Below are 8,607 nucleotides of genomic sequence, written 5' to 3'. Positions count from 1 at the left end.
ATCCGTCAAAATGCCACTTTTAAAGCCTATTTGAGGATGTTCAATTGTAAGATGACTGGGAGATTAGGGTCAAGCAAGACTGGGCAGGAATGCCCCACAAAAAGTTGTTGTCCCATATTAAAGTCACAACTGTCACCCAAAACTCCCATGAATGTCTCAACATTTAGATCCACAATAATCCGATAGCTCAAACTTTTGGATTGGTTTGAGGCTTCAGTGATATTTACTCTAACTATTCTGATCCTGTTGAGCCTAAAAACCTTCTCTTGCTGAATGTATGCCATATGAGAAGGAAGACAGCTAATCAGATATAAACTGCCATGTAAATAAAGAAACAGATTTAAAGGAGCTTTTATGATGCAAGGGGGTTTGGGGCATTGCTGTATGTGTTGCTGAGTGTCGGTGTGATATTTTTATGTTCCACAATGCTTCTCTTGGTTGAGCGTTGCTGTATTTAACCTGAATGCTACCCCCACTACTACCCCATCCCTAAATCTAATAGGAGATTTTTTTTGTCGTGGCTTTATTTCAATGGCTGTGAACGAGACAGAGTCATTACCACTTTGAACTCCTCGGCCTAATGTGAGCACTGAGGACATCCGTTGAAGTACCCTTTGTTGCACTACAACCTTGAAATCAAAATGAAAATCAATGCTCTATTCTTTTAAAGTGGTTGCAGGACTGTTCCAGGAACCATTATCTGGTTAAACTCTAAGGATGAAAACTGAATTCAATTGGGACCGAAAATATGCAGCTGTTTAAATGTGTTAAGCAAACACCACACCCAACTTTTTCAGCTTGGAGCATTGATCCACAGCCAAACTAAAATCGATGCAATGGACATTTCACTCAGGTTTGCTACCTTTCCGGAGAGATGTATTGATTGCTGCAGCATTGCTTTCCATTGATTTATTTAGAATCGTCTATCCTCCCATAATCAACCTGTTGATTTAACCAACCTGAAAGATCCCCCTTTAATTTTGATTGAGAAAAAATAAGGCGGATGGAGTGGAGTCATAACCCTTAAATAGTTTTTAGCAGAACACACTGCTCACATTGTGTCCTGATCACTCTTCCTGAGAGCTCTCCATGTTTTGACACAATTGTTTTTATCCAAGGGCTTCATTGCTGTAATCCCTGTGTCATTGTCGCTGTAGAGCAGCCACAGTTTTACGTTTTGCTTGATCAATAACCATCACTAGACCTCGTTCTTTGTCATACCCGGGTCACAGTGCTGCAACCTGCTTCAACAGCAACACAGGAACTTTGTATTGCTTTTTTCCTATGGGAAAGGTACATGCCAAAATGCCAATACGATTGTGAATGAACTGAGTCCAAGTCAGTCTGTAGCTGCTGTGTGCTTCAATACTGTTCCAGAGCAATCAATTGGTCCTCATCCCTATTCCTTTGTGCTAATACCAGAGTTTGCCCTATTAAGCTGCTATCAGGACTGTGCTGATGTTATTTGAATGAAGCCACAGTTAGTGAGAGCAAGATGGAAGGAGAGTCAAAGAGCTAATGTTTCAGGCAATATCAGGCACAATCTCTGTTTTATTGCATCCATCCAGTGCGACACTGTAGGGTGTAATTCACTCCCACTCAAAGGATGGCATCCCCGACACTTTGATCAGCACTGCTCTGTTTGAACCCTCAGCTATGAGGCTGATACAGCTCTGGCCGAGCACATACTTCTGCCAGTTGTCTCTTTTGTGTCTGTGTCACGAGTGTGTTCATTCAGTTGGCCTCGAGCCAACCACGTTTGACATGTTTGACATGTTTGTGTGTGTGTGTGTGAGAGAGAGAGATAAAGCTCTGTATTTGTCTGATGACAGAGGGTTCAAAGTGCGAATGTGTAATGGTTCTTCTGGACCTTGCTGTGAAGTGGGATTGAAATCCCTCATACATGTTTGACACTGACTGACAATTATTGAGAGCATCGAAGTCTCAAACCTCTCATTCTTGCTGTACCAGATATTAAGGGTACTGAATGCCTTGGTGTTGATATGTTAGCAAATCAGGGTATTATTTTTGTTTGTAAAAGTGTCTTTGGTTTATTAGTATATTTTGTTTGATTATTGTTTTTACAATGTGTCCCATGCACATGGACTGTATATACCTTGTGCCTAGTATATCTAGTTTCCACATAGTCTATTTTTGGGGTATGTATGTGCCTGTAAAAATGCAAATCAGTGTTTTTATTTTCAACTTGCAATATATGTAAAAACATCAGATGAAGATTAGTATTGCTGAATTAAAATGACAATGTCAGTATATATAATTTTCCCTCATTTGGGAAACACAAAATTGCACATTTTTGTTGGTTTGAGCCTTCCAACACCATGCGCGCTGTACTCTGTACTTTCATGTTCTGTATATATGGTATACACAGAGATGTGGGACACATTGTTGTGTTTTTACCAAAACCTGCTGTATAAGAAACATTTTCTACAGTGAGAGGGTGAGCTCTGACAGGCTTCTGGTGGATATCGGCAGTCTAGACGTTAGCTTAGATGACCTGCTTGCTGCACAGAGCCAAAAATTCCATCTTAAATTGTGGAGACGCCTGCACAATAACAATAAGAATACAAGAACAAAACTAGGCTGTGCATATGCTGGAAAATCTTTCTCAAACTGTATTGCTGCACAGTTCTGTAGACTGATGCTGGTTGCTCACTGATCTGGTGTTTGACATTAAAAAAAAAAAAAAAAAAATCTCTCCCAGGCTGCATTTGGCTCACGAGCCACCACAGTCTGGAGCTCAACTCCTGGTTGAAATACCATGACAGATAATAGCAGAGTGCATGTTTGTATTTTTCTTATCTAAGCAGAGTTCTATGTACAATTCTTAGTGGGACCCTCAAATCTAGACATTGTTGTGTACCAACTACTGTACAATGATTTTATTTAGTCTAACAGTTAAACTTTTGTGTCGTAGCTACTGTAGCCTGCTTAGCTTACCTAAGCCTTCTCTCTGCTTCAGGACTTTGTGTATTGTGTGCTTGAGTTTGTGTGTGCGTGTGTGTGTTCCCGTGCCTTTCCTTCTATAATGTTGGTCCCACTTCAGAATATGATGCCATTTAGTGGGTTTTAAACCCCGCGTCAGGCAAAGAGAGGCTTCAGCAGCAGCTGGAAAATGTTACATGGTCATGACTCCATTTGTTCTACAAAAATAAAACAAGATAAATAAATAAAAAGACCAAAAAAATTAAGAAAACTACAGAAAACTACAAAACCCCAAAAATGCTCCTAGAAACGACTTTGGCACATCCTTAGACTTAGTAGCATTCCACAGCCTGCACGAGCAGCTCGGTGTGGGCATCCAGACACACTTTACCAGCACCATGTAGACAACAGCACAGATATCTGACACAGCATGTGTTCCCTCTCTCTTTGTCTCTCTCTCTTTGGAGGCCAGTCTGTAACCATCTCAGGCTGTGCTCGGCTTCTGCTCTTAACAAAAAAAGGTTCAAGAATGTCAGAACTCCAGCTCTGTCTAAGTTGATGTCTACAATCCGGGGACAAATCAGCATCCAGCCCGAGCTGCAGCACTTCCAAATCCACCTCGTGAGATCAGGTGGATGCTTGTGAGTGCTGCTCATACTTGTCGCTGCCCAGTCCTTTCAGCCTGTGATACACAGCTGGCAGCGAGGGCACGGGGCTCATTTGAACCTGTGTCCAAAAGGCTGTCTTGTCCACCACCTCTGCTGGCTGAGAAAACAGAGCCACGCCCTGGTCTGTCTCAATAAGCTGGTCTGTCAGTCAGTGGCAATGTTGTTTAAGCGTTCGTAAAAAGACATTGTTGTGCAATAAAAAGACGAGTGCATTGGCATACTTATCTCTGTGTATGAACCTTTATTCACTGGTGTCTCTTTGTTGTTCCCGATGCTGTGTGTTGCATGCAGTGTATGGGTGTGAACATTCAACATACCTTCTGGAGTTACACTTGTCTCTGCAAACACATGTGCACAAACACACACATCCACCTCAACCTTGTAAATTAGCCAGCAACCCTTCTCATCCTACACCACATCAGATGAGATCTCTCTCTCTCTCTCTCTCTGCAGACAGGAGCTCTACTGCATTCCTGATGAGATGTCTGAGCTCAGTCTAGTCTTTCTGCGTATGTGTGTGTGTGTGTGTCAATGCACACAGCACAGCAGTAAGTGAATTTATCCCCGTAGCTTAGTGTGTGTGTATTCACATGCAAGCTCTTGTTTTGCATTTGTCTGATATGGAGAGAAATAGGGTAAATGAACCAGTGGCTGTGTGTGTGTGTGTGTGTGTGTGTGCGTGTGTGCGTCAGAGATGAGGGCAGTCCAAGGACACACTCCTCTGGCAGACTGGGAGCAGCACCCACCCGTTTAATCCCTCTGTCTTTTTCCTTTTTCTTCCCATACACACACATCGGCACAGTGCTGCCTGGCTCCTCAGTGATTATGCACAGCACACTGGAATAGAAAGATTAAAATGACATGCAAGGTGAGGTTTCCATCCAGCACTTTACACCATTCATGCTGCCTCCTCAGATCGACATGCAGCTGATACAAATGTGGGTGAGGCCATCCGCAGTGCGCGTACATAGTTTTACCTTGACGTGACATAATGTCCTCTCTCTCTTTTGCTCTATTGACACACACACACACACACACACACACACACACACACCACACTCCCTTTCTCTCTCTTTCTCTCTCTCTCTCTCCTTCTCTCTCGTCTCTTCATTTCATTGTAACTCAATGAGGAAGCAATGCACTGATAGTGGCTGTAGGCAGATACTACACCTAGTTGTGAAGCTATATGTAGACTGACTATATAGTTTCATCCTGTAGATGGCCGAGGATTGTCCTCTACCTTGTTCCCTCTGCAGTGCTGGTCCTCTACTGTGTCCCTGGCTGTCCTACTTCAATTAATCATATCAGCATCTCCTGCACTACCCCCTTGGCTGTTTACCTCCAGAGGGCAATTTGCTTATTTAGCTGCTTTCTGGTTTCACCATGACTTCCCATCCATCTCCTTCCTTTAATTGCCAAAGACCTTGGCACAACTGGTCCTCATCAACTTCCTCTTTTGCTCCTTTTTTACGATTTCACAAAAGATGTGTCTCCTGGGTTTTGCCAATGTGCACAATATATATTTTCCACACTAGCAATTCATTTGGGTTTGTTACCATTCTAACATTTGCAGGTGCCTTTGTGTGTGCGTAGAAATAAGATACTGCCCAGTCTTCCCCTCTGCTGAAGCTGCTTCAGTCATGCCTCTCTGCACTAGGGAGCGTCCACGGCGCCAATCTGAATGCCGGGATTAGCATTTGGTCCGAGCTCAAAGTCCAAGAATGAGTCAGTGAGCGAGACAGAGAGAGTGAGATACAGTAAGTCATCTTACAGCCGCAGGCAGCCTCAGTCACACCACAGTTTGCTGGGCAGTGGGCTGGGGAGGAAGTGCGAAGTACGTCAAGCTGAAATGATGAAGAGAAAAACACACAACAAGAGACATAAGAGAAGTCATGTGGCATACATAAGATATCAGCCTGGAAAAAAATAACAACAAATGTCATTTTTTGGTGTTGGTTGGTTTTATTGTTTCTTTAGACAAACGGAGGTTATTTTTCCTCCTGGCTGACTAATGGTGTCTTCATCCAAGGACCCCGTGGCCTACAAGTCACATGATCCTGACTCAACTGTAATTCAGTTGACCATTCAGTGACATGCTTGCTGCATGCATTAAAAGACAGGAAACACCGAGATGTTTTAACGCCACTGCTGCAGCTGCTCACATAATCCAGGACTTTATAAGTAACATTTGTTCCAATACACTTTCTGTTTTAATGCTCTTTACATTAAAATTCATTCTGCTGCTGCATTGAGAATTCAAACATGTTTCCTATCAATATTTGTAAGTGTACTGTAACAAAGTAGGTGATGAGAAGCATGTCTCTTCAAAAGGAGGGGAAAGTGTAAGAATGGGGCAACAGAAGTAACAAGGCCGCATGCAATGTGTAGCTCATACAGCGTTTTGGGTACATTTATGAACCACTTTAGATGCACCTTCCTGTGAAATTCTCTTGCTCCGTGAATGAAACACGCAATTCTTCCGAATTCATTTTTATTTTTTTATCATTCTCACTAAAGGAAAAGTGAATCTTTCACCGCTTCGGATCTCCAGGTACTGAAAGCTTTTTCTTCCCTTTTTTTCTAAAGAGAATGGGCAGATGAAAAAAAGGAGATGGGCCGCTGGGCTCCCTGTGAGCAGCTGGCCACAGAAGCACTTCATGCATCTGCTCTGCTAAACACTTCCCATTACAGAACACCCCGAAAGGTCCATAAACCTCCTGGCCGAAATGAGAGAAAAGGATAAATGGTGAGTATGAAATAAAAAGGCAGGGCCAAGAGTACAGCAGAGACATGCTGGGCTTATGGCGAACAGCCATACGAAGAAATGGAGAAGAATAAATACATCACAATGCCAACAGTATTACATTTTTTCCCCCTTCATGTTGTGTTTCTTGAGCAAAAATATTTAATCTCCTCTGCTCTTTAGGCTTTGTGGGGTGTGATTGTTTTTGAGACAGGGAAAAAAAAGGCCCATCATCCACTTCCACTGATAATATTTGCTCGGGGCCGCCAGCTGAAGTGATGAGAGCCAGGACAATGCTTTGGCTTCTGAATCATCTCATCTGTTCTGCTCTGCCAGGGTCTGTACTCAGTGACACTGTGGCTATTCATCAGAGCAAACACACTCCCACATACACACACTGACAAATGCTGTCACACACGCGCGCATGCACACATACGCACAGGCCATAAAAGAGAAAAATATTTATCATCTGAATGTGTGTGTCCCTCATAAAGCTGCTGTTAACTAATCGGACATCGCACACTGATAGCACTCAGTGTGTGTGTCAGTGTGTCACTGCTGACAGTTTATCTCTTGAGTTTAAAGGTATCGTGTGCAAGTCTTCACTTTGGCTCATTAGCCAAATGTTGTTTGCTTCATTTATTCCAGGTCACACGTTCACATGAAATTCTTTCAAATGGTATCACACTTTTTCACTGATCTACGTGTGGCAACTATGGAAAAATTATGTTTTTTCAGGAGACAAGCAAGTTGGATATATTTATGTATGCATATTTATGACTTTTTTTAAAAGGAGATGCTCATAGTGTATGTAGAATTAATAGTTAAAGTCGTGTCAATATTATGAATTTTGCAACAAACACAAACAGACTTTATAGTCTCTACTATGTTTTCTGAAGTCTTCTGCAGACAATGTTTACATTAAAATTCTGGTATTTGTGCTAATTGGTTTCTCATTCTCATTCTGTGTTTGAGCCATGCTAACTTTGCATGTTCACTTCTTGTGGAGAGATTAAGCTTATCTCAAGTTTGAGCAAAACAAATAGGGCAGAGGAGACTTTTGAAGGACAACTGACACCCAAAGCCATTAGTTTGCTACGTATCAAATGAGTTTCATTAATTGCACATTTGTTAAAAAGTGGGAAGAAATTAAGTAGAACTCCAACCCAAAGCAGTGGCCTATCTCACTTCTTGAGGAGGAGACGTCCTGAGTCGTTCCAAGTGAGATGAGAGCTCTCCCACAATGTTAGCACTGTTTCATTAGCATTTTGCTTTCTGTTCAGGCGATTCCTGCTTTTAATGCTTAATACTGTATACATGAGTTGCTGAGATGGTGTGCGTTTGATGTAAAGCTGTGTGAATATGGATTATCCTATCCTATCAGTTTTGCTATGTTGGTGTTGCTTCTGTTTCGCCTGTGACCTGCAGCACCAAGGGACTGTAGAAATATCTACAGTCAGATATGTTTTTAACTTTGGCATCAGCTAGAGCCAGGGCTGTTATGTCTCAGGGTGCCTGAATGTAGTCCATCCAACTGAAACATCTCAGAAGTACTTTGATGAAATTCATGTTTTCTGAGGTGACCAAAACCTTGACCTTTGACCTCTAAATTCTAATCAATTCAAAAGCCCAAAAATAAGGAAGGAGAGGCAGTTTTCTACATCTATCTTCCCCGTTAGATTTCCTCATTTCCTGAACCATTCCAGCACACCTCTTTAATGCTGCAAGAAGCATCATCATACAGATACATGAATGAATGAATGACGTATAGGCCACATACCCCTGCACAAATAAGACCCAGTTACTCTCACTGAAACACAGCTGTGCTGGGTAAATAAGCAGCAGTGCAATAAAACTGTTCTGTGCAAATCACAAGGTCATTTTTTCCTTGTTCCGAGCTGCTGCAGATTCGCTGTGTGTGAAACCGATTAGGCAACAGCTCAGAGGATGGGGGAGAAAGCGACAGAAACCAGACAAAAATATTTAACAAGACAAACTGTTTGTTGTTCTGACCCTTTAACAGAGCTATTTAATTCAGATGTTGAGCATTAACCCAGGGGCCAGTCTGTTCTGCACCGTCATTGTGCCTGGCTATGTGACCACAATCATTAGCATGCTGCTGTGGGGTCCTGCATTTTGCAGCAGACTCCAGCCCTCTTTGCAGAGATATAATCTCTAGTTTTGTTTGTAAGTGGACTTAGAAAAGATTGATGACTATGTTGAGGCATCTCAAGCAGGTCATTGTTTCTGGGT

This window comes from Echeneis naucrates, chromosome 17 (assembly GCF_900963305.1).
Source record: "Echeneis naucrates chromosome 17, fEcheNa1.1, whole genome shotgun sequence".
NCBI lineage: Eukaryota > Metazoa > Chordata > Actinopteri > Carangiformes > Echeneidae > Echeneis > Echeneis naucrates.
Note: the sequence above shows the minus strand (reverse complement) of the source record.